The sequence below is a fragment of the Chiloscyllium plagiosum genome, unplaced genomic scaffold, assembly GCF_037043375.1.
Source record: "Chiloscyllium plagiosum isolate Xiang-an unplaced genomic scaffold, Cpla_swu_hap1 HiC_scaffold_18, whole genome shotgun sequence".
Taxonomy (NCBI): domain Eukaryota; kingdom Metazoa; phylum Chordata; class Chondrichthyes; order Orectolobiformes; family Hemiscylliidae; genus Chiloscyllium; species Chiloscyllium plagiosum.
Window position 1 is genome coordinate 120,038,358 of NW_028270156.1, and position 27,507 is coordinate 120,065,864.

Consider the following 27,507-nt stretch of genomic DNA (forward strand, 5'->3'; position numbering starts at 1 on the left):
TGTCTGGGACAGCAGAGCTGTTTGCGATTTTCCGCGCGGGAGGCGAGCACGATCATGACAGCACAGACACCGGAAAAGTCGGCACTTTCCCACACCACAGTTAATTGCCCGGGAAGCACACACATCTTTCTTCGGTTTTAAACAGAAATGCAGCAGGAGTCGAAACAGGATCTTAACCAGCTGCCTCGTTGAAAACGATCAGCAGAACTGGCAGCGGTGGGATTCGAACCCACGCCTCTGTCGAGACTGGAGCCTAAATCCAGCGCCTTAGACCGCTCGGCCACACTACCACCCAACCGCGGCCCACATTTTCTTGCACTTCCAATTGAGATGCTGCATAACAACAGATGCAAAGTCACGTGAAAAGGGTTCGATGATCCCTCTCCGACACGCACAACTGCTGGGATGTGCCCGTCTACAATATCAATTTCGCAGCAGATAATGATAGCCCATCAATCCAGATAAATAAGCTGAGTCTATCTTCTCAGACTCTTTTCAGCTACAAATGTACCTGTGAGTGCGGGAGAACATACGATCGGTTATGATTTGGTCAAATTACCATCAGCTGCTTGACATTACTGCAATTTCGATTCTTGCTTTGCTAAATGATTTCACCCTTTGATCGAAACAGGACAGCTTTCACGTTTACACGGAACATGAAACACACAGGGAAAATGCACAAAGCTGAGCAGGCCGTGTTCCACATCATACCCGCGCAGCATCGTTTCAGTCACTGTGTCTGTTTTGCAGAATAAGAGTCCCAAAGAATGTTCTCCACCCTAAAACCGGAGATAGCATTACAATCCGAGAACGACAGATCACATTGTGAGGATGCTCTGACCTCGGAGCCGGTTCGAGGTGCCACTTTCCTTGCCTTTTTGCCTTAACCGTGAAATTCGCTGCAGAGATGTTCACACCTGGATATGAGCCACATGGATACCAACTGAGTCGACGAGAAGCGACTCAATAAATTTTGCTAAACTCCACGGTGCTTATTAGAAAGGCAGTTTCTGTTCACATCAATCTAAAAGACAGTTTCTGAACATAGTAACAGAAGACAAAAGGTAATTAGCTCACCCCACCCCCACTCCGGAAGAGGTGCTAACTGCCCTTGAGTGCTTTTTGTTCTCGATGTGAAGAGCTCTCACGTCTGAGTCACATTCACACGTCTCTGGTTGCTGAGTGAATCACAAAGAAGGAATTTCACCAGAGCTGCAACTGCCTCACTTCCCCACTCGCCCTCCCCGTTTACATTTTCCTGCTCGTCAGTGATTTAAAGAAAACCAAATGGATGCGATGTCATTCTGTAGCCTCGCTGTCGATTCCTCCGATTCAGTTCCAACGTGGCTTACATCTCAGGGCGCACCTTAATACTAGCGACGCTATGAAAGCACAGGTGCAGAGGTTCCCCTGAGAGTGTCATTTCTTTCATTGCTGTTGCTGATTGAATGAGCCACTAACGTGCGAACTGCTCCAAAACATGATTCAGGACTTCTGGTGACAACTCTTGCCACGTTGAATAACGACAGACAGCTTCCAAATGATGTCTTTCATAGACGACTTTGGGGGTACATTTGACAGACCGATTAGTTTAGGAATCCGTGGTGCGCTGTGACACCAGCACATCAGCTTCTTCCCTGTCTTGGAAACGGGCCGCCTGCGCAAGGAATGCCAATGCGGTACTGCTTTTCGTGGAAGGACCAGAAGGCGGTAACTACACTCTCAAACAGAATGGCATATGATCACAACCAAGTTAGAGAAAAATTTACAATACTTTGCACAGTAATTAAATGGAGTTGCATTACATTGCACTCCGAGAGCAGATTTGTTCAAGCAAATTCGAAGGCAGTTTGCAGATGGGAAAGCAAGCAAGAAGGCTCCGTTCTTGTCCATGTTAAATTCTCCAGTTGAAGAATAAAGCCGTTTCTGCCCAGTTTCGAACTGGGGACCTTTCGCGCGTAAGGCGAACGTGATGACCACTACACTACAGAAACAAGCCGCAGACGCCTCTGCGGAGCTTCAGTGTCATCCAGCACTGAACGTTGAAGTCATTTTACATTTCACCTTTCTGTTTCCAATAGCTCCTTGTTTAATGGGACTTGTTTAATCATGGCTATGTGGTGAGCATGGACGAGATACACCGAAGTATCTGTTTCCACGCGGTGTACGGCAATAATGTTGTGTTGCTTTCACCAGCTGTAAAGGATTACTTTTTAGCGGAGCTTGCCGTCGCAGTCTGTGGCAGTATCATTTAGTCTGTTCGACTGCGCACGGGACAAATAGCATTGTGAAACACTGCAGAAACGAACGACTTCCTTACTTTTGCTCCGACAGACCATATTGCGGGAAATTTTCCCAGATTCTAAGTTGAGGATTTTTGCAGCAGGAGGTTACCTCAGAAACCCTGTTAATTCGTAATATATTGAGCGAATCGCAAATCAGAAGGCATTTAACATGGAACACAAACAAAACTGGCAAACCAAATGCGTTTTCAGACACAGCGAGCATGAATGCTAAATGCGAGACAGGCCGGGGGCATGAACCATAAAGTAATCTCACAACTAACAACAGGGCAATTCCAAACTGCTCTTTCAAACATACTGGAGCCTGAGTGCACCACCACTTCCCAGACAATGCTGAAAAGAGAGAAAGAAAGAACACAATAAGAATGGGCTGTAAAAAGTGAATTTCACCAATCACAGTCTCGATTACATTACCTTTCCCTTCCGGTGTCTCCAGGACGGAAATGAAGGAAATGGGAGAAATTCAATAACATGTGACATCGCAATTCATTGGAACGATTTTCCCATTGGCAGAAAACAAAATAACGACGAGTCGAGGCACCGCAGGACTTTGTTTCACAGCAGCAATGAAATAACAGCCTCCATTCGGTTCCAGTAAACGCACAACTTGTCTGGGACAGCAGAGCTGTTTGCGATTTTCCGCGCGGGAGGCGAGCACGATCATGACAGCACAGACACCGGAAAAGTCGGCACTTTCCCACACCACAGTTAATTGCCCGGGAAGCACACACATCTTTCTTCGGTTTTAAACAGAAATGCAGCAGGAGTCGAAACAGGATCTTAACCAGCTGCCTCGTTGAAAACGATCAGCAGAACTGGCAGCGGTGGGATTCGAACCCACGCCTCTGTCGAGACTGGAGCCTAAATCCAGCGCCTTAGACCGCTCGGCCACACTACCACCCAACCGCGGCCCACATTTTCTTGCACTTCCAATTGAGATGCTGCATAACAACAGATGCAAAATCACGTGAAAAGGGTTCGATGATCCCTCTCCGACACGCACAACTGCTGGGATGTGCCCGTCTACAATATCAATTTCGCAGCAGATAATGATAGCCCATCAATCCAGATAAATAAGCTGAGTCTATCTTCTCAGACTCTTTTCAGCTACAAATGTACCTGTGAGTGCGGGAGAACATACGATCGGTTATGATTTGGTCAAATTACCATCAGCTGCTTGACATTACTGCAATTTCGATTCTTGCTTTGCTAAATGATTTCACCCTTTGATCGAAACAGGACAGCTTTCACGTTTACACGGAACATGAAACACACAGGGAAAATGCACAAAGCTGAGCAGGCCGTGTTCCACATCATACCCGCGCAGCATCGTTTCAGTCACTGTGTCTGTTTTGCAGAATAAGAGTCCCAAAGAATGTTCTCCACCCTAAAACCGGAGATAGCATTACAATCCGAGAACGACAGATCACATTGTGAGGATGCTCTGACCTCGGAGCCGGTTCGAGGTGCCACTTTCCTTGCCTTTTTGCCTTAACCGTGAAATTCGCTGCAGAGATGTTCACACCTGGATATGAGCCACATGGATACCAACTGAGTCGACGAGAAGCGACTCAATAAATTTTGCTAAACTCCACGGTGCTTATTAGAAAGGCAGTTTCTGTTCACATCAATCTAAAAGACAGTTTCTGAACATAGTAACAGAAGACAAAAGGTAATTAGCTCACCCCACCCCCACTCCGGAAGAGGTGCTAACTGCCCTTGAGTGCTTTTTGTTCTCGATGTGAAGAGCTCTCACGTCTGAGTCACATTCACACGTCTCTGGTTGCTGAGTGAATCACAAAGAAGGAATTTCACCAGAGCTGCAACTGCCTCACTTCCCCACTCGCCCTCCCCGTTTACATTTTCCTGCTCGTCAGTGATTTAAAGAAAACCAAATGGATGCGATGTCATTCTGTAGCCTCGCTGTCGATTCCTCCGATTCAGTTCCAACGTGGCTTACATCTCAGGGCGCACCTTAATACTAGCGACGCTATGAAAGCACAGGTGCAGAGGTTCCCCTGAGAGTGTCATTTCTTTCATTGCTGTTGCTGATTGAATGAGCCACTAACGTGCGAACTGCTCCAAAACATGATTCAGGACTTCTGGTGACAACTCTTGCCACGTTGAATAACGACAGATAGCTTCCAAATGATGTCTTTCATAGACGACTTTGGGGGTACATTTGACAGACCGATTAGTTTAGGAATCCGTGGTGCGCTGTGACACCAGCGCATCAGCTTCTTCCCTGTCTTGGAAACGGGCCGCCTGCGCAAGGAATGCCAATGCGGTACTGCTTTTCGTGGAAGGACCAGAAGGCGGTAACTACACTCTCAAACAGAATGGCATATGATCACAACCAAGTTAGAGAAAAATTTACAATACTTTGCACAGTAATTAAATGGAGTTGCATTACATTGCACTCCGAGAGCAGATTTGTTCAAGCAAATTCGAAGGCAGTTTGCAGATGGGAAAGCAAGCAAGAAGGCTCCGTTCTTGTCCATGTTAAATTCTCCAGTTGAAGAATAAAGCCGTTTCTGCCCAGTTTCGAACTGGGGACCTTTCGCGCGTAAGGCGAACGTGATGACCACTACACTACAGAAACAAGCCGCAGACGCCTCTGCGGAGCTTCAGTGTCATCCAGCACTGAACGTTGAAGTCATTTTACATTTCACCTTTCTGTTTCCAATAGCTCCTTGTTTAATGGGACTTGTTTAATCATGGCTATGTGGTGAGCATGGACGAGATACACCGAAGTATCTGTTTCCACGCGGTGTACGGCAATAATGTTGTGTTGCTTACACCAGCTGTAAAGGATTACTTTTTAGCGGAGCTTGCCGTCGCAGTCTGTGGCAGTATCATTTAGTCTGTTCGACTGCGCACGGGACAAATAGCATTGTGAAACACTGCAGAAACGAACGACTTCCTTACTTTTGCTCCGACAGACCATATTGCGGGAAATTTTCCCAGATTCTAAGTTGAGGATTTTTGCAGCAGGAGGTTACCTCAGAAACCCTGTTAATTCGTAATATATTGAGCGAATCGCAAATCAGAAGGCATTTAACATGGAACACAAACAAAACTGGCAAACCAAATGCGTTTTCAGACACAGCGAGCATGAATGCTAAATGCGAGACAGGCCGGGGGCATGAACCATAAAGTAATCTCACAACTAACAACAGGGCAATTCCAAACTGCTCTTTCAAACATACTGGAGCCTGAGTGCACCACCACTTCCCAGACAATGCTGAAAAGAGAGAAAGAAAGAACACAATAAGAATGGGCTGTAAAAAGTGAATTTCACCAATCACAGTCTCGATTACATTACCTTTCCCTTCCGGTGTCTCCAGGACGGAAATGAAGGAAATGGGAGAAATTCAATAACATGTGACATCGCAATTCATTGGAACGATTTTCCCATTGGCAGAAAACAAAATAACGACGAGTCGAGGCACCGCAGGACTTTGTTTCACAGCAGCAATGAAATAACAGCCTCCATTCGGTTCCAGTAAACGCACAACTTGTCTGGGACAGCAGAGCTGTTTGCGATTTTCCACGCGGGAGGCGAGCACGATCATGACAGCACAGACACCGGAAAAGTCGGCACTTTCCCACACCACAGTTAATTGCCCGGGAAGCACACACATCTTTCTTCGGTTTTAAACAGAAATGCAGCAGGAGTCGAAACAGGATCTTAACCAGCTGCCTCGTTGAAAACGATCAGCAGAACTGGCAGCGGTGGGATTCGAACCCACGCCTCTGTCGAGACTGGAGCCTAAATCCAGCGCCTTAGACCGCTCGGCCACACTACCACCCAACCGCGGCCCACATTTTCTTGCACTTCCAATTGAGATGCTGCATAACAACAGATGCAAAGTCACGTGAAAAGGGTTCGATGATCCCTCTCCGACACGCACAACTGCTGGGATGTGCCCGTCTACAATATCAATTTCGCAGCAGATAATGATAGCCCATCAATCCAGATAAATAAGCTGAGTCTATCTTCTCAGAGTCTTTTCAGCTACAAATGTACCTGTGAGTGCGGGAGAACATACGATCGGTTATGATTTGGTCAAATTACCATCAGCTGCTTGACATTACTGCAATTTCGATTCTTGCTTTGCTAAATGATTTCACCCTTTGATCGAAACAGGACAGCTTTCACGTTTACACGGAACATGAAACACACAGGGAAAATGCACAAAGCTGAGCAGGCCGTGTTCCACATCATACCCGCGCAGCATCGTTTCAGTCACTGTGTCTGTTTTGCAGAATAAGAGTCCCAAAGAATGTTCTCCACCCTAAAACCGGAGATAGCATTACAATCCGAGAACGACAGATCACATTGTGAGGATGCTCTGACCTCGGAGCCGGTTCGAGGTGCCACTTTCCTTGCCTTTTTGCCTTAACCGTGAAATTCGCTGCAGAGATGTTCACACCTGGATATGAGCCACATGGATACCAACTGAGTCGACGAGAAGCGACTCAATAAATTTTGCTAAACTCCACGGTGCTTATTAGAAAGGCAGTTTCTGTTCACATCAATCTAAAAGACAGTTTCTGAACATAGTAACAGAAGACAAAAGGTAATTAGCTCACCCCACCCCCACTCCGGAAGAGGTGCTAACTGCCCTTGAGTGCTTTTTGTTCTCGATGTGAAGAGCTCTCACGTCTGAGTCACATTCACACGTCTCTGGTTGCTGAGTGAATCACAAAGAAGGAATTTCACCAGAGCTGCAACTGCCTCACTTCCCCACTCGCCCTCCCCGTTTACATTTTCCTGCTCGTCAGTGATTTAAAGAAAACCAAATGGATGCGATGTCATTCTGTAGCCTCGCTGTCGATTCCTCCGATTCAGTTCCAACGTGGCTTACATCTCAGGGCGCACCTTAATACTAGCGACGCTATGAAAGCACAGGTGCAGAGGTTCCCCTGAGAGTGTCATTTCTTTCATTGCTGTTGCTGATTGAATGAGCCACTAACGTGCGAACTGCTCCAAAACATGATTCAGGACTTCTGGTGACAACTCTTGCCACGTTGAATAACGACAGACAGCTTCCAAATGATGTCTTTCATAGACGACTTTGGGGGTACATTTGACAGACCGATTAGTTTAGGAATCCGTGGTGCGCTGTGACACCAGCGCATCAGCTTCTTCCCTGTCTTGGAAACGGGCCGCCTGCGCAAGGAATGCCAATGCGGTACTGCTTTTCGTGGAAGGACCAGAAGGCGGTAACTACACTCTCAAACAGAATGGCATATGATCACAACCAAGTTAGAGAAAAATTTACAATACTTTGCACAGTAATTAAATGGAGTTGCATTACATTGCACTCCGAGAGCAGATTTGTTCAAGCAAATTCGAAGGCAGTTTGCAGATGGGAAAGCAAGCAAGAAGGCTCCGTTCTTGTCCATGTTAAATTCTCCAGTTGAAGAATAAAGCCGTTTCTGCCCAGTTTCGAACTGGGGACCTTTCGCGCGTAAGGCGAACGTGATGACCACTACACTACAGAAACAAGCCGCAGACGCCTCTGCGGAGCTTCAGTGTCATCCAGCACTGAACGTTGAAGTCATTTTACATTTCACCTTTCTGTTTCCAATAGCTCCTTGTTTAATGGGACTTGTTTAATCATGGCTATGTGGTGAGCATGGACGAGATACACCGAAGTATCTGTTTCCACGCGGTGTACGGCAATAATGTTGTGTTGCTTACACCAGCTGTAAAGGATTACTTTTTAGCGGAGCTTGCCGTCGCAGTCTGTGGCAGTATCATTTAGTCTGTTCGACTGCGCACGGGACAAATAGCATTGTGAAACACTGCAGAAACGAACGACTTCCTTACTTTTGCTCCGACAGACCATATTGCGGGAAATTTTCCCAGATTCTAAGTTGAGGATTTTTGCAGCAGGAGGTTACCTCAGAAACCCTGTTAATTCGTAATATATTGAGCGAATCGCAAATCAGAAGGCATTTAACATGGAACACAAACAAAACTGGCAAACCAAATGCGTTTTCAGACACAGCGAGCATGAATGCTAAATGCGAGACAGGCCGGGGGCATGAACCATAAAGTAATCTCACAACTAACAACAGGGCAATTCCAAACTGCTCTTTCAAACATACTGGAGCCTGAGTGCACCACCACTTCCCAGACAATGCTGAAAAGAGAGAAAGAAAGAACACAATAAGAATGGGCTGTAAAAAGTGAATTTCACCAATCACAGTCTCGATTACATTACCTTTCCCTTCCGGTGTCTCCAGGACGGAAATGAAGGAAATGGGAGAAATTCAATAACATGTGACATCGCAATTCATTGGAACGATTTTCACATTGGCAGAAAACAAAATAACGACGAGTCGAGGCACCGCAGGACTTTGTTTCACAGCAGCAATGAAATAACAGCCTCCATTCGGTTCCAGTAAACGCACAACTTGTCTGGGACAGCAGAGCTGTTTGCGATTTTCCACGCGGGAGGCGAGCACGATCATGACAGCACAGACACCGGAAAAGTCGGCACTTTCCCACACCACAGTTAATTGCCCGGGAAGCACACACATCTTTCTTCGGTTTTAAACAGAAATGCAGCAGGAGTCGAAACAGGATCTTAACCAGCTGCCTCGTTGAAAACGATCAGCAGAACTGGCAGCGGTGGGATTCGAACCCACGCCTCTGTCGAGACTGGAGCCTAAATCCAGCGCCTTAGACCGCTCGGCCACACTACCACCCAACCGCGGCCCACATTTTCTTGCACTTCCAATTGAGATGCTGCATAACAACAGATGCAAAGTCACGTGAAAAGGGTTCGATGATCCCTCTCCGACACGCACAACTGCTGGGATGTGCCCGTCTACAATATCAATTTCGCAGCAGATAATGATAGCCCATCAATCCAGATAAATAAGCTGAGTCTATCTTCTCAGACTCTTTTCAGCTCCAAATGTACCTGTGAGTGCGGGAGAACATACGATCGGTTATGATTTGGTCAAATTACCATCAGCTGCTTGACATTACTGCAATTTCGATTCTTGCTTTGCTAAATGATTTCACCCTTTGATCGAAACAGGACAGCTTTCACGTTTACACGGAACATGAAACACACAGGGAAAATGCACAAAGCTGAGCAGGCCGTGTTCCACATCATACCCGCGCAGCATCGTTTCAGTCACTGTGTCTGTTTTGCAGAATAAGAGTCCCAAAGAATGTTCTCCACCCTAAAACCGGAGATAGCATTACAATCCGAGAACGACAGATCACATTGTGAGGATGCTCTGACCTCGGAGCCGGTTCGAGGTGCCACTTTCCTTGCCTTTTTGCCTTAACCGTGAAATTCGCTGCAGAGATGTTCACACCTGGATATGAGCCACATGGATACCAACTGAGTCGACGAGAAGCGACTCAATAAATTTTGCTAAACTCCACGGTGCTTATTAGAAAGGCAGTTTCTGTTCACATCAATCTAAAAGACAGTTTCTGAACATAGTAACAGAAGACAAAAGGTAATTAGCTCACCCCACCCCCACTCCGGAAGAGGTGCTAACTGCCCTTGAGTGCTTTTTGTTCTCGATGTGAAGAGCTCTCACGTCTGAGTCACATTCACACGTCTCTGGTTGCTGAGTGAATCACAAAGAAGGAATTTCACCAGAGCTGCAACTGCCTCACTTCCCCACTCGCCCTCCCCGTTTACATTTTCCTGCTCGTCAGTGATTTAAAGAAAACCAAATGGATGCGATGTCATTCTGTAGCCTCGCTGTCGATTCCTCCGATTCAGTTCCAACGTGGCTTACATCTCAGGGCGCACCTTAATACTAGCGACGCTATGAAAGCACAGGTGCAGAGGTTCCCCTGAGAGTGTCATTTCTTTCATTGCTGTTGCTGATTGAATGAGCCACTAACGTGCGAACTGCTCCAAAACATGATTCAGGACTTCTGGTGACAACTCTTGCCACGTTGAATAACGACAGACAGCTTCCAAATGATGTCTTTCATAGACGACTTTGGGGGTACATTTGACAGACCGATTAGTTTAGGAATCCGTGGTGCGCTGTGACACCAGCGCATCAGCTTCTTCCCTGTCTTGGAAACGGGCCGCCTGCGCAAGGAATGCCAATGCGGTACTGCTTTTCGTGGAAGGACCAGAAGGCGGTAACTACACTCTCAAACAGAATGGCATATGATCACAACCAAGTTAGAGAAAAATTTACAATACTTTGCACAGTAATTAAATGGAGTTGCATTACATTGCACTCCGAGAGCAGATTTGTTCAAGCAAATTCGAAGGCAGTTTGCAGATGGGAAAGCAAGCAAGAAGGCTCCGTTCTTGTCCATGTTAAATTCTCCAGTTGAAGAATAAAGCCGTTTCTGCCCAGTTTCGAACTGGGGACCTTTCGCGCGTAAGGCGAACGTGATGACCACTACACTACAGAAACAAGCCGCAGACGCCTCTGCGGAGCTTCAGTGTCATCCAGCACTGAACGTTGAAGTCATTTTACATTTCACCTTTCTGTTTCCAATAGCTCCTTGTTTAATGGGACTTGTTTAATCATGGCTATGTGGTGAGCATGGACGAGATACACCGAAGTATCTGTTTCCACGCGGTGTACGGCAATAATGTTGTGTTGCTTACACCAGCTGTAAAGGATTACTTTTTAGCGGAGCTTGCCGTCGCAGTCTGTGGCAGTATCATTTAGTCTGTTCGACTGCGCACGGGACAAATAGCATTGTGAAACACTGCAGAAACGAACGACTTCCTTACTTTTGCTCCGACAGACCATATTGCGGGAAATTTTCCCAGATTCTAAGTTGAGGATTTTTGCAGCAGGAGGTTACCTCAGAAACCCTGTTAATTCGTAATATATTGAGCGAATCGCAAATCAGAAGGCATTTAACATGGAACACAAACAAAACTGGCAAACCAAATGCGTTTTCAGACACAGCGAGCATGAATGCTAAATGCGAGACAGGCCGGGGGCATGAACCATAAAGTAATCTCACAACTAACAACAGGGCAATTCCAAACTGCTCTTTCAAACATACTGGAGCCTGAGTGCACCACCACTTCCCAGACAATGCTGAAAAGAGAGAAAGAAAGAACACAATAAGAATGGGCTGTAAAAAGTGAATTTCACCAATCACAGTCTCGATTACATTACCTTTCCCTTCCGGTGTCTCCAGGACGGAAATGAAGGAAATGGGAGAAATTCAATAACATGTGACATCGCAATTCATTGGAACGATTTTCACATTGGCAGAAAACAAAATAACGACGAGTCGAGGCACCGCAGGACTTTGTTTCACAGCAGCAATGAAATAACAGCCTCCATTCGGTTCCAGTAAACGCACAACTTGTCTGGGACAGCAGAGCTGTTTGCGATTTTCCACGCGGGAGGCGAGCACGATCATGACAGCACAGACACCGGAAAAGTCGGCACTTTCCCACACCACAGTTAATTGCCCGGGAAGCACACACATCTTTCTTCGGTTTTAAACAGAAATGCAGCAGGAGTCGAAACAGGATCTTAACCAGCTGCCTCGTTGAAAACGATCAGCAGAACTGGCAGCGGTGGGATTCGAACCCACGCCTCTGTCGAGACTGGAGCCTAAATCCAGCGCCTTAGACCGCTCGGCCACACTACCACCCAACCGCGGCCCACATTTTCTTGCACTTCCAATTGAGATGCTGCATAACAACAGATGCAAAGTCACGTGAAAAGGGTTCGATGATCCCTCTCCGACACGCACAACTGCTGGGATGTGCCCGTCTACAATATCAATTTCGCAGCAGATAATGATAGCCCATCAATCCAGATAAATAAGCTGAGTCTATCTTCTCAGACTCTTTTCAGCTCCAAATGTACCTGTGAGTGCGGGAGAACATACGATCGGTTATGATTTGGTCAAATTACCATCAGCTGCTTGACATTACTGCAATTTCGATTCTTGCTTTGCTAAATGATTTCACCCTTTGATCGAAACAGGACAGCTTTCACGTTTACACGGAACATGAAACACACAGGGAAAATGCACAAAGCTGAGCAGGCCGTGTTCCACATCATACCCGCGCAGCATCGTTTCAGTCACTGTGTCTGTTTTGCAGAATAAGAGTCCCAAAGAATGTTCTCCACCCTAAAACCGGAGATAGCATTACAATCCGAGAACGACAGATCACATTGTGAGGATGCTCTGACCTCGGAGCCGGTTCGAGGTGCCACTTTCCTTGCCTTTTTGCCTTAACCGTGAAATTCGCTGCAGAGATGTTCACACCTGGATATGAGCCACATGGATACCAACTGAGTCGACGAGAAGCGACTCAATAAATTTTGCTAAACTCCACGGTGCTTATTAGAAAGGCAGTTTCTGTTCACATCAATCTAAAAGACAGTTTCTGAACATAGTAACAGAAGACAAAAGGTAATTAGCTCACCCCACCCCCACTCCGGAAGAGGTGCTAACTGCCCTTGAGTGCTTTTTGTTCTCGATGTGAAGAGCTCTCACGTCTGAGTCACATTCACACGTCTCTGGTTGCTGAGTGAATCACAAAGAAGGAATTTCACCAGAGCTGCAACTGCCTCACTTCCCCACTCGCCCTCCCCGTTTACATTTTCCTGCTCGTCAGTGATTTAAAGAAAACCAAATGGATGCGATGTCATTCTGTAGCCTCGCTGTCGATTCCTCCGATTCAGTTCCAACGTGGCTTACATCTCAGGGCGCACCTTAATACTAGCGACGCTATGAAAGCACAGGTGCAGAGGTTCCCCTGAGAGTGTCATTTCTTTCATTGCTGTTGCTGATTGAATGAGCCACTAACGTGCGAACTGCTCCAAAACATGATTCAGGACTTCTGGTGACAACTCTTGCCACGTTGAATAACGACAGACAGCTTCCAAATGATGTCTTTCATAGACGACTTTGGGGGTACATTTGACAGACCGATTAGTTTAGGAATCCGTGGTGCGCTGTGACACCAGCACATCAGCTTCTTCCCTGTCTTGGAAACGGGCCGCCTGCGCAAGGAATGCCAATGCGGTACTGCTTTTCGTGGAAGGACCAGAAGGCGGTAACTACACTCTCAAACAGAATGGCATATGATCACAACCAAGTTAGAGAAAAATTTACAATACTTTGCACAGTAATTAAATGGAGTTGATTACATTGCACTCCGAGAGCAGATTTGTTCAAGCAAATTCGAAGGCAGTTTGCAGATGGGAAAGCAAGCAAGAAGGCTCCGTTCTTGTCCATGTTAAATTCTCCAGTTGAAGAATAAAGCCGTTTCTGCCCAGTTTCGAACTGGGGACCTTTCGCGCGTAAGGCGAACGTGATGACCACTACACTACAGAAACAAGCCGCAGACGCCTCTGCGGAGCTTCAGTGTCATCCAGCACTGAACGTTGAAGTCATTTTACATTTCACCTTTCTGTTTCCAATAGCTCCTTGTTTAATGGGACTTGTTTAATCATGGCTATGTGGTGAGCATGGACGAGATACACCGAAGTATCTGTTTCCATGCGGTGTACCGCAATAACGTTGTGTTGCTTACACCGGCTGTAAAGGATTACTTTTTAGCGGAGCTTGCCGTCGCAGTCTGTGGCAGTATCATTTAGTCTGTTCGACTGCGCACGGGACAAATAGCATTGTGAAACACTGCAGAAACGAACGACTTCCTTACTTTTGCTCCGACAGACCATATTGCGGGAAATTTTCCCAGATTCTAAGTTGAGGATTTTTGCAGCAGGAGGTTACCTCAGAAACCCTGTTAATTCGTAATGTATTGAGCGAATCGCAAATCAGAAGGCATTTAACATGGAACACAAACAAAACTGGCAAACCAAATGCGTTTTCAGACACAGCGAGCATGAATGCTAAATGCGAGACAGGCCGGGGGCATGAACCATAAAGTAATCTCACAACTAACAACAGGGCAATTCCAAACTGCTCTTTCAAACATACTGGAGCCTGAGTGCACCACCACTTCCCAGACAATGCTGAAAAGAGAGAAAGAAAGAACACAATAAGAATGGGCTGTAAAAAGTGAATTTCACCAATCACAGTCTCGATTACATTACCTTTCCCTTCCGGTGTCTCCAGGGCGGAAATGAAGGAAATGGGAGAAATTCAATAACATGTGACATCGCAATTCATTGGAACGATTTTCCCATTGGCAGAAAACAAAATAACGACGAGTCGAGCCACCGCAGGACTTTGTTTCACAACAGCAATGAAATAACAGCCTCCATTCGGTTCCAGTAAACGCACAACTTGTCTGGGACAGCAGAGCTGTTTGCGATTTTCCACGCGGGAGGCGAGCACGATCATGACAGCACAGACACCGGAAAAGTCGGCACTTTCCCACACCACAGTTAATTGCCCGGGAAGCACACACATCTTTCTTCGGTTTTAAACAGAAATGCAGCAGGAGTCGAAACAGGATCTTAACCAGCTGCGTCGTTGGAAACGATCAGCAGAACTGGCAGCGGTGAGATTCGAACCCACGCCTCTGTCGAGACTGGAGCCTAAATCCAGCGCCTTAGACCGCTCGGCCACACTACCACCCAACCGCGGCCCACATTTTCTTGCACTTCCAATTGAGATGCTGCATAACAACAGATGCAAAGTCACGTGAAAAGGGTTCGATGATCCCTCTCCGACACGCACAACTGCTGGGATGTGCCCGTCTACAATATCAATTTCGCAGCAGATAATGATAGCCCATCAATCCAGATAAATAAGCTGAGTCTATCTTCTCAGACTCTTTTCAGCTCCAAATGTACCTGTGAGTGCGGGAGAACATACGATCGGTTATGATTTGGTCAAATTACCATCAGCTGCTTGACATTACTGCAATTTCGATTCTTGCTTTGCTAAATGATTTCACCCTTTGATCGAAACAGGACAGCTTTCACGTTTACACGGAACATGAAACACACAGGGAAAATGCACAAAGCTGAGCAGGCCGTGTTCCACATCATACCCGCGCAGCATCGTTTCAGTCACTGTGTCTGTTTTGCAGAATAAGAGTCCCAAAGAATGTTCTCCACCCTAAAACCGGAGATAGCATTACAATCCGAGAACGACAGATCACATTGTGAGGATGCTCTGACCTCGGAGCCGGTTCGAGGTGCCACTTTCCTTGCCTTTTTGCCTTAACCGTGAAATTCGCTGCAGAGATGTTCACACCTGGATATGAGCCACATGGATACCAACTGAGTCGACGAGAAGCGACTCAATAAATTTTGCTAAACTCCACGGTGCTTATTAGAAAGGCAGTTTCTGTTCACATCAATCTAAAAGACAGTTTCTGAACATAGTAACAGAAGACAAAAGGTAATTAGCTCACCCCACCCCCACTCCGGAAGAGGTGCTAACTGCCCTTGAGTGCTTTTTGTTCTCGATGTGAAGAGCTCTCACGTCTGAGTCACATTCACACGTCTCTGGTTGCTGAGTGAATCACAAAGAAGGAATTTCACCAGAGCTGCAACTGCCTCACTTCCCCACTCGCCCTCCCCGTTTACATTTTCCTGCTCGTCAGTGATTTAAAGAAAACCAAATGGATGCGATGTCATTCTGTAGCCTCGCTGTCGATTCCTCCGATTCAGTTCCAACGTGGCTTACATCTCAGGGCGCACCTTAATACTAGCGACGCTATGAAAGCACAGGTGCAGAGGTTCCCCTGAGAGTGTCATTTCTTTCATTGCTGTTGCTGATTGAATGAGCCACTAACGTGCGAACTGCTCCAAAACATGATTCAGGACTTCTGGTGACAACTCTTGCCACGTTGAATAACGACAGACAGCTTCCAAATGATGTCTTTCATAGACGACTTTGGGGGTACATTTGACAGACCGATTAGTTTAGGAATCCGTGGTGCGCTGTGACACCAGCACATCAGCTTCTTCCCTGTCTTGGAAACGGGCCGCCTGCGCAAGGAATGCCAATGCGGTACTGCTTTTCGTGGAAGGACCAGAAGGCGGTAACTACACTCTCAAACAGAATGGCATATGATCACAACCAAGTTAGAGAAAAATTTACAATACTTTGCACAGTAATTAAATGGAGTTGCATTACATTGCACTCCGAGAGCAGATTTGTTCAAGCAAATTCGAAGGCAGTTTGCAGATGGGAAAGCAAGCAAGAAGGCTCCGTTCTTGTCCATGTTAAATTCTCCAGTTGAAGAATAAAGCCGTTTCTGCCCAGTTTCGAACTGGGGACCTTTCGCGCGTAAGGCGAACGTGATGACCACTACACTACAGAAACAAGCCGCAGACGCCTCTGCGGAGCTTCAGTGTCATCCAGCACTGAACGTTGAAGTCATTTTACATTTCACCTTTCTGTTTCCAATAGCTCCTTGTTTAATGGGACTTGTTTAATCATGGCTATGTGGTGAGCATGGACGAGATACACCGAAGTATCTGTTTCCATGCGGTGTACCGCAATAACGTTGTGTTGCTTACACCGGCTGTAAAGGATTACTTTTTAGCGGAGCTTGCCGTCGCAGTCTGTGGCAGTATCATTTAGTCTGTTCGACTGCGCACGGGACAAATAGCATTGTGAAACACTGCAGAAACGAACGACTTCCTTACTTTTGCTCCGACAGACCATATTGCGGGAAATTTTCCCAGATTCTAAGTTGAGGATTTTTGCAGCAGGAGGTTACCTCAGAAACCCTGTTAATTCGTAATATATTGAGCGAATCGCAAATCAGAAGGCATTTAACATGGAACACAAACAAAACTGGCAAACCAAATGCGTTTTCAGACACAGCGAGCATGAATGCTAAATGCGAGACAGGCCGGGGGCATGAACCATAAAGTAATCTCACAACTAACAACAGGGCAATTCCAAACTGCTCTTTCAAACATACTGGAGCCTGAGTGCACCACCACTTCCCAGACAATGCTGAAAAGAGAGAAAGAAAGAACACAATAAGAATGGGCTGTAAAAAGTGAATTTCACCAATCACAGTCTCGATTACATTACCTTTCCCTTCCGGTGTCTCCAGGACGGAAATGAAGGAAATGGGAGAAATTCAATAACATGTGACATCGCAATTCATTGGAACGATTTTCCCATTGGCAGAAAACAAAATAACGACGAGTCGAGGCACCGCAGGACTTTGTTTCACAGCAGCAATGAAATAACAGCCTCCATTCGGTTCCAGTAAACGCACAACTTGTCTGGGACAGCAGAGCTGTTTGCGATTTTCCGCGCGGGAGGCGAGCACGATCATGACAGCACAGACACCGGAAAAGTCGGCACTTTCCCACACCACAGTTAATTGCCCGGGAAGCACACACATCTTTCTTCGGTTTTAAACAGAAATGCAGCAGGAGTCGAAACAGGATCTTAACCAGCTGCCTCGTTGAAAACGATCAGCAGAACTGGCAGCGGTGGGATTCGAACCCACGCCTCTGTCGAGACTGGAGCCTAAATCCAGCGCCTTAGACCGCTCGGCCACACTACCACCCAACCGCGGCCCACATTTTCTTGCACTTCCAATTGAGATGCTGCATAACAACAGATGCAAAGTCACGTGAAAAGGGTTCGATGATCCCTCTCCGACACGCACAACTGCTGGGATGTGCCCGTCTACAATATCAATTTCGCAGCAGATAATGATAGCCCATCAATCCAGATAAATAAGCTGAGTCTATCTTCTCAGACTCTTTTCAGCTACAAATGTACCTGTGAGTGCGGGAGAACATACGATCGGTTATGATTTGGTCAAATTACCATCAGCTGCTTGACATTACTGCAATTTCGATTCTTGCTTTGCTAAATGATTTCACCCTTTGATCGAAACAGGACAGCTTTCACGTTTACACGGAACATGAAACACACAGGGAAAATGCACAAAGCTGAGCAGGCCGTGTTCCACATCATACCCGCGCAGCATCGTTTCAGTCACTGTGTCTGTTTTGCAGAATAAGAGTCCCAAAGAATGTTCTCCACCCTAAAACCGGAGATAGCATTACAATCCGAGAACGACAGATCACATTGTGAGGATGCTCTGACCTCGGAGCCGGTTCGAGGTGCCACTTTCCTTGCCTTTTTGCCTTAACCGTGAAATTCGCTGCAGAGATGTTCACACCTGGATATGAGCCACATGGATACCAACTGAGTCGACGAGAAGCGACTCAATAAATTTTGCTAAACTCCACGGTGCTTATTAGAAAGGCAGTTTCTGTTCACATCAATCTAAAAGACAGTTTCTGAACATAGTAACAGAAGACAAAAGGTAATTAGCTCACCCCACCCCCACTCCGGAAGAGGTGCTAACTGCCCTTGAGTGCTTTTTGTTCTCGATGTGAAGAGCTCTCACGTCTGAGTCACATTCACACGTCTCTGGTTGCTGAGTGAATCACAAAGAAGGAATTTCACCAGAGCTGCAACTGCCTCACTTCCCCACTCGCCCTCCCCGTTTACATTTTCCTGCTCGTCAGTGATTTAAAGAAAACCAAATGGATGCGATGTCATTCTGTAGCCTCGCTGTCGATTCCTCCGATTCAGTTCCAACGTGGCTTACATCTCAGGGCGCACCTTAATACTAGCGACGCTATGAAAGCACAGGTGCAGAGGTTCCCCTGAGAGTGTCATTTCTTTCATTGCTGTTGCTGATTGAATGAGCCACTAACGTGCGAACTGCTCCAAAACATGATTCAGGACTTCTGGTGACAACTCTTGCCACGTTGAATAACGACAGACAGCTTCCAAATGATGTCTTTCATAGACGACTTTGGGGGTACATTTGACAGACCGATTAGTTTAGGAATCCGTGGTGCGCTGTGACACCAGCGCATCAGCTTCTTCCCTGTCTTGGAAACGGGCCGCCTGCGCAAGGAATGCCAATGCGGTACTGCTTTTCGTGGAAGGACCAGAAGGCGGTAACTACACTCTCAAACAGAATGGCATATGATCACAACCAAGTTAGAGAAAAATTTACAATACTTTGCACAGTAATTAAATGGAGTTGCATTACATTGCACTCCGAGAGCAGATTTGTTCAAGCAAATTCGAAGGCAGTTTGCAGATGGGAAAGCAAGCAAGAAGGCTCCGTTCTTGTCCATGTTAAATTCTCCAGTTGAAGAATAAAGCCGTTTCTGCCCAGTTTCGAACTGGGGACCTTTCGCGCGTAAGGCGAACGTGATGACCACTACACTACAGAAACAAGCCGCAGACGCCTCTGCGGAGCTTCAGTGTCATCCAGCACTGAACGTTGAAGTCATTTTACATTTCACCTTTCTGTTTCCAATAGCTCCTTGTTTAATGGGACTTGTTTAATCATGGCTATGTGGTGAGCATGGACGAGATACACCGAAGTATCTGTTTCCACGCGGTGTACGGCAATAATGTTGTGTTGCTTACACCAGCTGTAAAGGATTACTTTTTAGCGGAGCTTGCCGTCGCAGTCTGTGGCAGTATCATTTAGTCTGTTCGACTGCGCACGGGACAAATAGCATTGTGAAACACTGCAGAAACGAACGACTTCCTTACTTTTGCTCCGACAGACCATATTGCGGGAAATTTTCCCAGATTCTAAGTTGAGGATTTTTGCAGCAGGAGGTTACCTCAGAAACCCTGTTAATTCGTAATGTATTGAGCGAATCGCAAATCAGAAGGCATTTAACATGGAACACAAACAAAACTGGCAAACCAAATGCGTTTTCAGACACAGCGAGCATGAATGCTAAATGCGAGACAGGCCGGGGGCATGAACCATAAAGTAATCTCACAACTAACAACAGGGCAATTCCAAACTGCTCTTTCAAACATACTGGAGCCTGAGTGCACCACCACTTCCCAGACAATGCTGAAAAGAGAGAAAGAAAGAACACAATAAGAATGGGCTGTAAAAAGTGAATTTCACCAATCACAGTCTCGATTACATTACCTTTCCCTTCCGGTGTCTCCAGGACGGAAATGAAGGAAATGGGAGAAATTCAATAACATGTGACATCGCAATTCATTGGAACGATTTTCCCATTGGCAGAAAACAAAATAACGACGAGTCGAGCCACCGCAGGACTTTGTTTCACAGCAGCAATGAAATAACAGCCTCCATTCGGTTCCAGTAAACGCACAACTTGTCTGGGACAGCAGAGCTGTTTGCGATTTTCCGCGCGGGAGGCGAGCACGATCATGACAGCACAGACACCGGAAAAGTCGGCACTTTCCCACACCACAGTTAATTGCCCGGGAAGCACACACATCTTTCTTCGGTTTTAAACAGAAATGCAGCAGGAGTCGAAACAGGATCTTAACCAGCTGCCTCGTTGAAAACGATCAGCAGAACTGGCAGCGGTGGGATTCGAACCCACGCCTCTGTCGAGACTGGAGCCTAAATCCAGCGCCTTAGACCGCTCGGCCACACTACCACCCAACCGCGGCCCACATTTTCTTGCACTTCCAATTGAGATGCTGCATAACAACAGATGCAAAGTCACGTGAAAAGGGTTCGATGATCCCTCTCCGACACGCACAACTGCTGGGATGTGCCCGTCTACAATATCAATTTCGCAGCAGATAATGATAGCCCATCAATCCAGATAAATAAGCTGAGTCTATCTTCTCAGACTCTTTTCAGCTCCAAATGTACCTGTGAGTGCGGGAGAACATACGATCGGTTATGATTTGGTCAAATTACCATCAGCTGCTTGACATTACTGCAATTTCGATTCTTGCTTTGCTAAATGATTTCACCCTTTGATCGAAACAGGACAGCTTTCACGTTTACACGGAACATGAAACACACAGGGAAAATGCACAAAGCTGAGCAGGCCGTGTTCCACATCATACCCGCGCAGCATCGTTTCAGTCACTGTGTCTGTTTTGCAGAATAAGAGTCCCAAAGAATGTTCTCCACCCTAAAACCGGAGATAGCATTACAATCCGAGAACGACAGATCACATTGTGAGGATGCTCTGACCTCGGAGCCGGTTCGAGGTGCCACTTTCCTTGCCTTTTTGCCTTAACCGTGAAATTCGCTGCAGAGATGTTCACACCTGGATATGAGCCACATGGATACCAACTGAGTCGACGAGAAGCGACTCAATAAATTTTGCTAAACTCCACGGTGCTTATTAGAAAGGCAGTTTCTGTTCACATCAATCTAAAAGACAGTTTCTGAACATAGTAACAGAAGACAAAAGGTAATTAGCTCACCCCACCCCCACTCCGGAAGAGGTGCTAACTGCCCTTGAGTGCTTTTTGTTCTCGATGTGAAGAGCTCTCACGTCTGAGTCACATTCACACGTCTCTGGTTGCTGAGTGAATCACAAAGAAGGAATTTCACCAGAGCTGCAACTGCCTCACTTCCCCACTCGCCCTCCCCGTTTACATTTTCCTGCTCGTCAGTGATTTAAAGAAAACCAAATGGATGCGATGTCATTCTGTAGCCTCGCTGTCGATTCCTCCGATTCAGTTCCAACGTGGCTTACATCTCAGGGCGCACCTTAATACTAGCGACGCTATGAAAGCACAGGTGCAGAGGTTCCCCTGAGAGTGTCATTTCTTTCATTGCTGTTGCTGATTGAATGAGCCACTAACGTGCGAACTGCTCCAAAACATGATTCAGGACTTCTGGTGACAACTCTTGCCACGTTGAATAACGACAGACAGCTTCCAAATGATGTCTTTCATAGACGACTTTGGGGGTACATTTGACAGACCGATTAGTTTAGGAATCCGTGGTGCGCTGTGACACCAGCACATCAGCTTCTTCCCTGTCTTGGAAACGGGCCGCCTGCGCAAGGAATGCCAATGCGGTACTGCTTTTCGTGGAAGGACCAGAAGGCGGTAACTACACTCTCAAACAGAATGGCATATGATCACAACCAAGTTAGAGAAAAATTTACAATACTTTGCACAGTAATTAAATGGAGTTGCATTACATTGCACTCCGAGAGCAGATTTGTTCAAGCAAATTCGAAGGCAGTTTGCAGATGGGAAAGCAAGCAAGAAGGCTCCGTTCTTGTCCATGTTAAATTCTCCAGTTGAAGAATAAAGCCGTTTCTGCCCAGTTTCGAACTGGGGACCTTTCGCGCGTAAGGCGAACGTGATGACCACTACACTACAGAAACAAGCCGCAGACGCCTCTGCGGAGCTTCAGTGTCATCCAGCACTGAACGTTGAAGTCATTTTACATTTCACCTTTCTGTTTCCAATAGCTCCTTGTTTAATGGGACTTGTTTAATCATGGCTATGTGGTGAGCATGGACGAGATACACCGAAGTATCTGTTTCCATGCGGTGTACCGCAATAACGTTGTGTTGCTTACACCGGCTGTAAAGGATTACTTTTTAGCGGAGCTTGCCGTCGCAGTCTGTGGCAGTATCATTTAGTCTGTTCGACTGCGCACGGGACAAATAGCATTGTGAAACACTGCAGAAACGAACGACTTCCTTACTTTTGCTCCGACAGACCATATTGCGGGAAATTTTCCCAGATTCTAAGTTGAGGATTTTTGCAGCAGGAGGTTACCTCAGAAACCCTGTTAATTCGTAATGTATTGAGCGAATCGCAAATCAGAAGGCATTTAACATGGAACACAAACAAAACTGGCAAACCAAATGCGTTTTCAGACACAGCGAGCATGAATGCTAAATGCGAGACAGGCCGGGGGCATGAACCATAAAGTAATCTCACAACTAACAACAGGGCAATTCCAAACTGCTCTTTCAAACATACTGGAGCCTGAGTGCACCACCACTTCCCAGACAATGCTGAAAAGAGAGAAAGAAAGAACACAATAAGAATGGGCTGTAAAAAGTGAATTTCACCAATCACAGTCTCGATTACATTACCTTTCCCTTCCGGTGTCTCCAGGACGGAAATGAAGGAAATGGGAGAAATTCAATAACATGTGACATCGCAATTCATTGGAACGATTTTCCCATTGGCAGAAAACAAAATAACGACGAGTCGAGGCACCGCAGGACTTTGTTTCACAGCAGCAATGAAATAACAGCCTCCATTCGGTTCCAGTAAACGCACAACTTGTCTGGGACAGCAGAGCTGTTTGCGATTTTCCGCGCGGGAGGCGAGCACGATCATGACAGCACAGACACCGGAAAAGTCGGCACTTTCCCACACCACAGTTAATTGCCCGGGAAGCACACACATCTTTCTTCGGTTTTAAACAGAAATGCAGCAGGAGTCGAAACAGGATCTTAACCAGCTGCCTCGTTGAAAACGATCAGCAGAACTGGCAGCGGTGGGATTCGAACCCACGCCTCTGTCGAGACTGGAGCCTAAATCCAGCGCCTTAGACCGCTCGGCCACACTACCACCCAACCGCGGCCCACATTTTCTTGCACTTCCAATTGAGATGCTGCATAACAACAGATGCAAAGTCACGTGAAAAGGGTTCGATGATCCCTCTCCGACACGCACAACTGCTGGGATGTGCCCGTCTACAATATCAATTTCGCAGCAGATAATGATAGCCCATCAATCCAGATAAATAAGCTGAGTCTATCTTCTCAGACTCTTTTCAGCTCCAAATGTACCTGTGAGTGCGGGAGAACATACGATCGGTTATGATTTGGTCAAATTACCATCAGCTGCTTGACATTACTGCAATTTCGATTCTTGCTTTGCTAAATGATTTCACCCTTTGATCGAAACAGGACAGCTTTCACGTTTACACGGAACATGAAACACACAGGGAAAATGCACAAAGCTGAGCAGGCCGTGTTCCACATCATACCCGCGCAGCATCGTTTCAGTCACTGTGTCTGTTTTGCAGAATAAGAGTCCCAAAGAATGTTCTCCACCCTAAAACCGGAGATAGCATTACAATCCGAGAACGACAGATCACATTGTGAGGATGCTCTGACCTCGGAGCCGGTTCGAGGTGCCACTTTCCTTGCCTTTTTGCCTTAACCGTGAAATTCGCTGCAGAGATGTTCACACCTGGATATGAGCCACATGGATACCAACTGAGTCGACGAGAAGCGACTCAATAAATTTTGCTAAACTCCACGGTGCTTATTAGAAAGGCAGTTTCTGTTCACATCAATCTAAAAGACAGTTTCTGAACATAGTAACAGAAGACAAAAGGTAATTAGCTCACCCCACCCCCACTCCGGAAGAGGTGCTAACTGCCCTTGAGTGCTTTTTGTTCTCGATGTGAAGAGCTCTCACGTCTGAGTCACATTCACACGTCTCTGGTTGCTGAGTGAATCACAAAGAAGGAATTTCACCAGAGCTGCAACTGCCTCACTTCCCCACTCGCCCTCCCCGTTTACATTTTCCTGCTCGTCAGTGATTTAAAGAAAACCAAATGGATGCGATGTCATTCTGTAGCCTCGCTGTCGATTCCTCCGATTCAGTTCCAACGTGGCTTACATCTCAGGGCGCACCTTAATACTAGCGACGCTATGAAAGCACAGGTGCAGAGGTTCCCCTGAGAGTGTCATTTCTTTCATTGCTGTTGCTGATTGAATGAGCCACTAACGTGCGAACTGCTCCAAAACATGATTCAGGACTTCTGGTGACAACTCTTGCCACGTTGAATAACGACAGACAGCTTCCAAATGATGTCTTTCATAGACGACTTTGGGGGTACATTTGACAGACCGATTAGTTTAGGAATCCGTGGTGCGCTGTGACACCAGCACATCAGCTTCTTCCCTGTCTTGGAAACGGGCCGCCTGCGCAAGGAATGCCAATGCGGTACTGCTTTTCGTGGAAGGACCAGAAGGCGGTAACTACACTCTCAAACAGAATGGCATATGATCACAACCAAGTTAGAGAAAAATTTACAATACTTTGCACAGTAATTAAATGGAGTTGCATTACATTGCACTCCGAGAGCAGATTTGTTCAAGCAAATTCGAAGGCAGTTTGCAGATGGGAAAGCAAGCAAGAAGGCTCCGTTCTTGTCCATGTTAAATTCTCCAGTTGAAGAATAAAGCCGTTTCTGCCCAGTTTCGAACTGGGGACCTTTCGCGCGTAAGGCGAACGTGATGACCACTACACTACAGAAACAAGCCGCAGACGCCTCTGCGGAGCTTCAGTGTCATCCAGCACTGAACGTTGAAGTCATTTTACATTTCACCTTTCTGTTTCCAATAGCTCCTTGTTTAATGGGACTTGTTTAATCATGGCTATGTGGTGAGCATGGACGAGATACACCGAAGTATCTGTTTCCATGCGGTGTACCGCAATAACGTTGTGTTGCTTACACCGGCTGTAAAGGATTACTTTTTAGCGGAGCTTGCCGTCGCAGTCTGTGGCAGTATCATTTAGTCTGTTCGACTGCGCACGGGACAAATAGCATTGTGAAACACTGCAGAAACGAACGACTTCCTTACTTTTGCTCCGACAGACCATATTGCGGGAAATTTTCCCAGATTCTAAGTTGAGGATTTTTGCAGCAGGAGGTTACCTCAGAAACCCTGTTAATTCGTAATGTATTGAGCGAATCGCAAATCAGAAGGCATTTAACATGGAACACAAACAAAACTGGCAAACCAAATGCGTTTTCAGACACAGCGAGCATGAATGCTAAATGCGAGACAGGCCGGGGGCATGAACCATAAAGTAATCTCACAACTAACAACAGGGCAATTCCAAACTGCTCTTTCAAACATACTGGAGCCTGAGTGCACCACCACTTCCCAGACAATGCTGAAAAGAGAGAAAGAAAGAACACAATAAGAATGGGCTGTAAAAAGTGAATTTCACCAATCACAGTCTCGATTACATTACCTTTCCCTTCCGGTGTCTCCAGGACGGAAATGAAGGAAATGGGAGAAATTCAATAACATGTGACATCGCAATTCATTGGAACGATTTTCCCATTGGCAGAAAACAAAATAACGACGAGTCGAGGCACCGCAGGACTTTGTTTCACAGCAGCAATGAAATAACAGCCTCCATTCGGTTCCAGTAAACGCACAACTTGTCTGGGACAGCAGAGCTGTTTGCGATTTTCCGCGCGGGAGGCGAGCACGATCATGACAGCACAGACACCGGAAAAGTCGGCACTTTCCCACACCACAGTTAATTGCCCGGGAAGCACACACATCTTTCTTCGGTTTTAAACAGAAATGCAGCAGGAGTCGAAACAGGATCTTAACCAGCTGCGTCGTTGGAAACGATCAGCAGAACTGGCAGCGGTGAGATTCGAACCCACGCCTCTGTCGAGACTGGAGCCTAAATCCAGCGCCTTAGACCGCTCGGCCACACTACCACCCAACCGCGGCCCACATTTTCTTGCACTTCCAATTGAGATGCTGCATAACAACAGATGCAAAGTCACGTGAAAAGGGTTCGATGATCCCTCTCCGACACGCACAACTGCTGGGATGTGCCCGTCTACAATATCAATTTCGCAGCAGATAATGATAGCCCATCAATCCAGATAAATAAGCTGAGTCTATCTTCTCAGACTCTTTTCAGCTCCAAATGTACTTGTGAGTGCGGGAGAACATACGATCGGTTATGATTTGGTCAAATTACCATCAGCTGCTTGACATTACTGCAATTTCGATTCTTGCTTTGCTAAATGATTTCACCCTTTGATCGAAACAGGACAGCTTTCACGTTTACACGGAACATGAAACACACAGGGAAAATGCACAAAGCTGAGCAGGCCGTGTTCCACATCATACCCGCGCAGCATCGTTTCAGTCACTGTGTCTGTTTTGCAGAATAAGAGTCCCAAAGAATGTTCTCCACCCTAAAACCGGAGATAGCATTACAATCCGAGAACGACAGATCACATTGTGAGGATGCTCTGACCTCGGAGCCGGTTCGAGGTGCCACTTTCCTTGCCTTTTTGCCTTAACCGTGAAATTCGCTGCAGAGATGTTCACACCTGGATATGAGCCACATGGATACCAACTGAGTCGACGAGAAGCGACTCAATAAATTTTGCTAAACTCCACGGTGCTTATTAGAAAGGCAGTTTCTGTTCACATCAATCTAAAAGACAGTTTCTGAACATAGTAACAGAAGACAAAAGGTAATTAGCTCACCCCACCCCCACTCCGGAAGAGGTGCTAACTGCCCTTGAGTGCTTTTTGTTCTCGATGTGAAGAGCTCTCACGTCTGAGTCACATTCACACGTCTCTGGTTGCTGAGTGAATCACAAAGAAGGAATTTCACCAGAGCTGCAACTGCCTCACTTCCCCACTCGCCCTCCCCGTTTACATTTTCCTGCTCGTCAGTGATTTAAAGAAAACCAAATGGATGCGATGTCATTCTGTA

At 46.4% G+C, this 27,507-nt stretch overlaps 19 non-coding genes across 19 annotated transcripts; all 19 read right to left on the reverse strand.

Moving 5' to 3' along the window:
- Positions 1-208: 208 nt before the first annotated feature.
- Positions 209-290, reverse strand: trnal-uag (transfer RNA leucine (anticodon UAG)). Its single transcript has one exon. It is a non-coding gene; the product is annotated as a tRNA-Leu (tRNA).
- Positions 291-1,921: 1,631 nt separating this feature from the next.
- Positions 1,922-1,994, reverse strand: trnav-uac (transfer RNA valine (anticodon UAC)). Its single transcript has one exon. It is a non-coding gene; the product is annotated as a tRNA-Val (tRNA).
- A 1,125-nt stretch (positions 1,995-3,119) lies between these two features.
- Positions 3,120-3,201, reverse strand: trnal-uag (transfer RNA leucine (anticodon UAG)). Its single transcript has one exon. It is a non-coding gene; the product is annotated as a tRNA-Leu (tRNA).
- Positions 3,202-4,832: 1,631 nt separating this feature from the next.
- Positions 4,833-4,905, reverse strand: trnav-uac (transfer RNA valine (anticodon UAC)). The gene has a single exon. It is a non-coding gene; the product is annotated as a tRNA-Val (tRNA).
- Positions 4,906-6,030: 1,125 nt separating this feature from the next.
- Positions 6,031-6,112, reverse strand: trnal-uag (transfer RNA leucine (anticodon UAG)). Its single transcript has one exon. It is a non-coding gene; the product is annotated as a tRNA-Leu (tRNA).
- Positions 6,113-7,743: 1,631 nt separating this feature from the next.
- trnav-uac (transfer RNA valine (anticodon UAC)) lies at positions 7,744-7,816 on the reverse strand. Its single transcript has one exon. It is a non-coding gene; the product is annotated as a tRNA-Val (tRNA).
- A 1,125-nt stretch (positions 7,817-8,941) lies between these two features.
- Positions 8,942-9,023, reverse strand: trnal-uag (transfer RNA leucine (anticodon UAG)). Its single transcript has one exon. It is a non-coding gene; the product is annotated as a tRNA-Leu (tRNA).
- Positions 9,024-10,654: 1,631 nt separating this feature from the next.
- Positions 10,655-10,727, reverse strand: trnav-uac (transfer RNA valine (anticodon UAC)). The gene has a single exon. It is a non-coding gene; the product is annotated as a tRNA-Val (tRNA).
- Positions 10,728-11,852: 1,125 nt separating this feature from the next.
- Positions 11,853-11,934, reverse strand: trnal-uag (transfer RNA leucine (anticodon UAG)). The gene has a single exon. It is a non-coding gene; the product is annotated as a tRNA-Leu (tRNA).
- Positions 11,935-13,564: 1,630 nt separating this feature from the next.
- On the reverse strand, positions 13,565-13,637 carry trnav-uac (transfer RNA valine (anticodon UAC)). Its single transcript has one exon. It is a non-coding gene; the product is annotated as a tRNA-Val (tRNA).
- Positions 13,638-14,762: 1,125 nt separating this feature from the next.
- Positions 14,763-14,844, reverse strand: trnal-uag (transfer RNA leucine (anticodon UAG)). Its single transcript has one exon. It is a non-coding gene; the product is annotated as a tRNA-Leu (tRNA).
- A 1,631-nt stretch (positions 14,845-16,475) lies between these two features.
- trnav-uac (transfer RNA valine (anticodon UAC)) lies at positions 16,476-16,548 on the reverse strand. Its single transcript has one exon. It is a non-coding gene; the product is annotated as a tRNA-Val (tRNA).
- Positions 16,549-17,673: 1,125 nt separating this feature from the next.
- Positions 17,674-17,755, reverse strand: trnal-uag (transfer RNA leucine (anticodon UAG)). Its single transcript has one exon. It is a non-coding gene; the product is annotated as a tRNA-Leu (tRNA).
- A 1,631-nt stretch (positions 17,756-19,386) lies between these two features.
- On the reverse strand, positions 19,387-19,459 carry trnav-uac (transfer RNA valine (anticodon UAC)). The gene has a single exon. It is a non-coding gene; the product is annotated as a tRNA-Val (tRNA).
- A 1,125-nt stretch (positions 19,460-20,584) lies between these two features.
- Positions 20,585-20,666, reverse strand: trnal-uag (transfer RNA leucine (anticodon UAG)). The gene has a single exon. It is a non-coding gene; the product is annotated as a tRNA-Leu (tRNA).
- A 1,631-nt stretch (positions 20,667-22,297) lies between these two features.
- trnav-uac (transfer RNA valine (anticodon UAC)) lies at positions 22,298-22,370 on the reverse strand. The gene has a single exon. It is a non-coding gene; the product is annotated as a tRNA-Val (tRNA).
- Positions 22,371-23,495: 1,125 nt separating this feature from the next.
- Positions 23,496-23,577, reverse strand: trnal-uag (transfer RNA leucine (anticodon UAG)). The gene has a single exon. It is a non-coding gene; the product is annotated as a tRNA-Leu (tRNA).
- A 1,631-nt stretch (positions 23,578-25,208) lies between these two features.
- trnav-uac (transfer RNA valine (anticodon UAC)) lies at positions 25,209-25,281 on the reverse strand. The gene has a single exon. It is a non-coding gene; the product is annotated as a tRNA-Val (tRNA).
- Positions 25,282-26,406: 1,125 nt separating this feature from the next.
- trnal-uag (transfer RNA leucine (anticodon UAG)) lies at positions 26,407-26,488 on the reverse strand. Its single transcript has one exon. It is a non-coding gene; the product is annotated as a tRNA-Leu (tRNA).
- Positions 26,489-27,507: the final 1,019 nt, after the last annotated feature.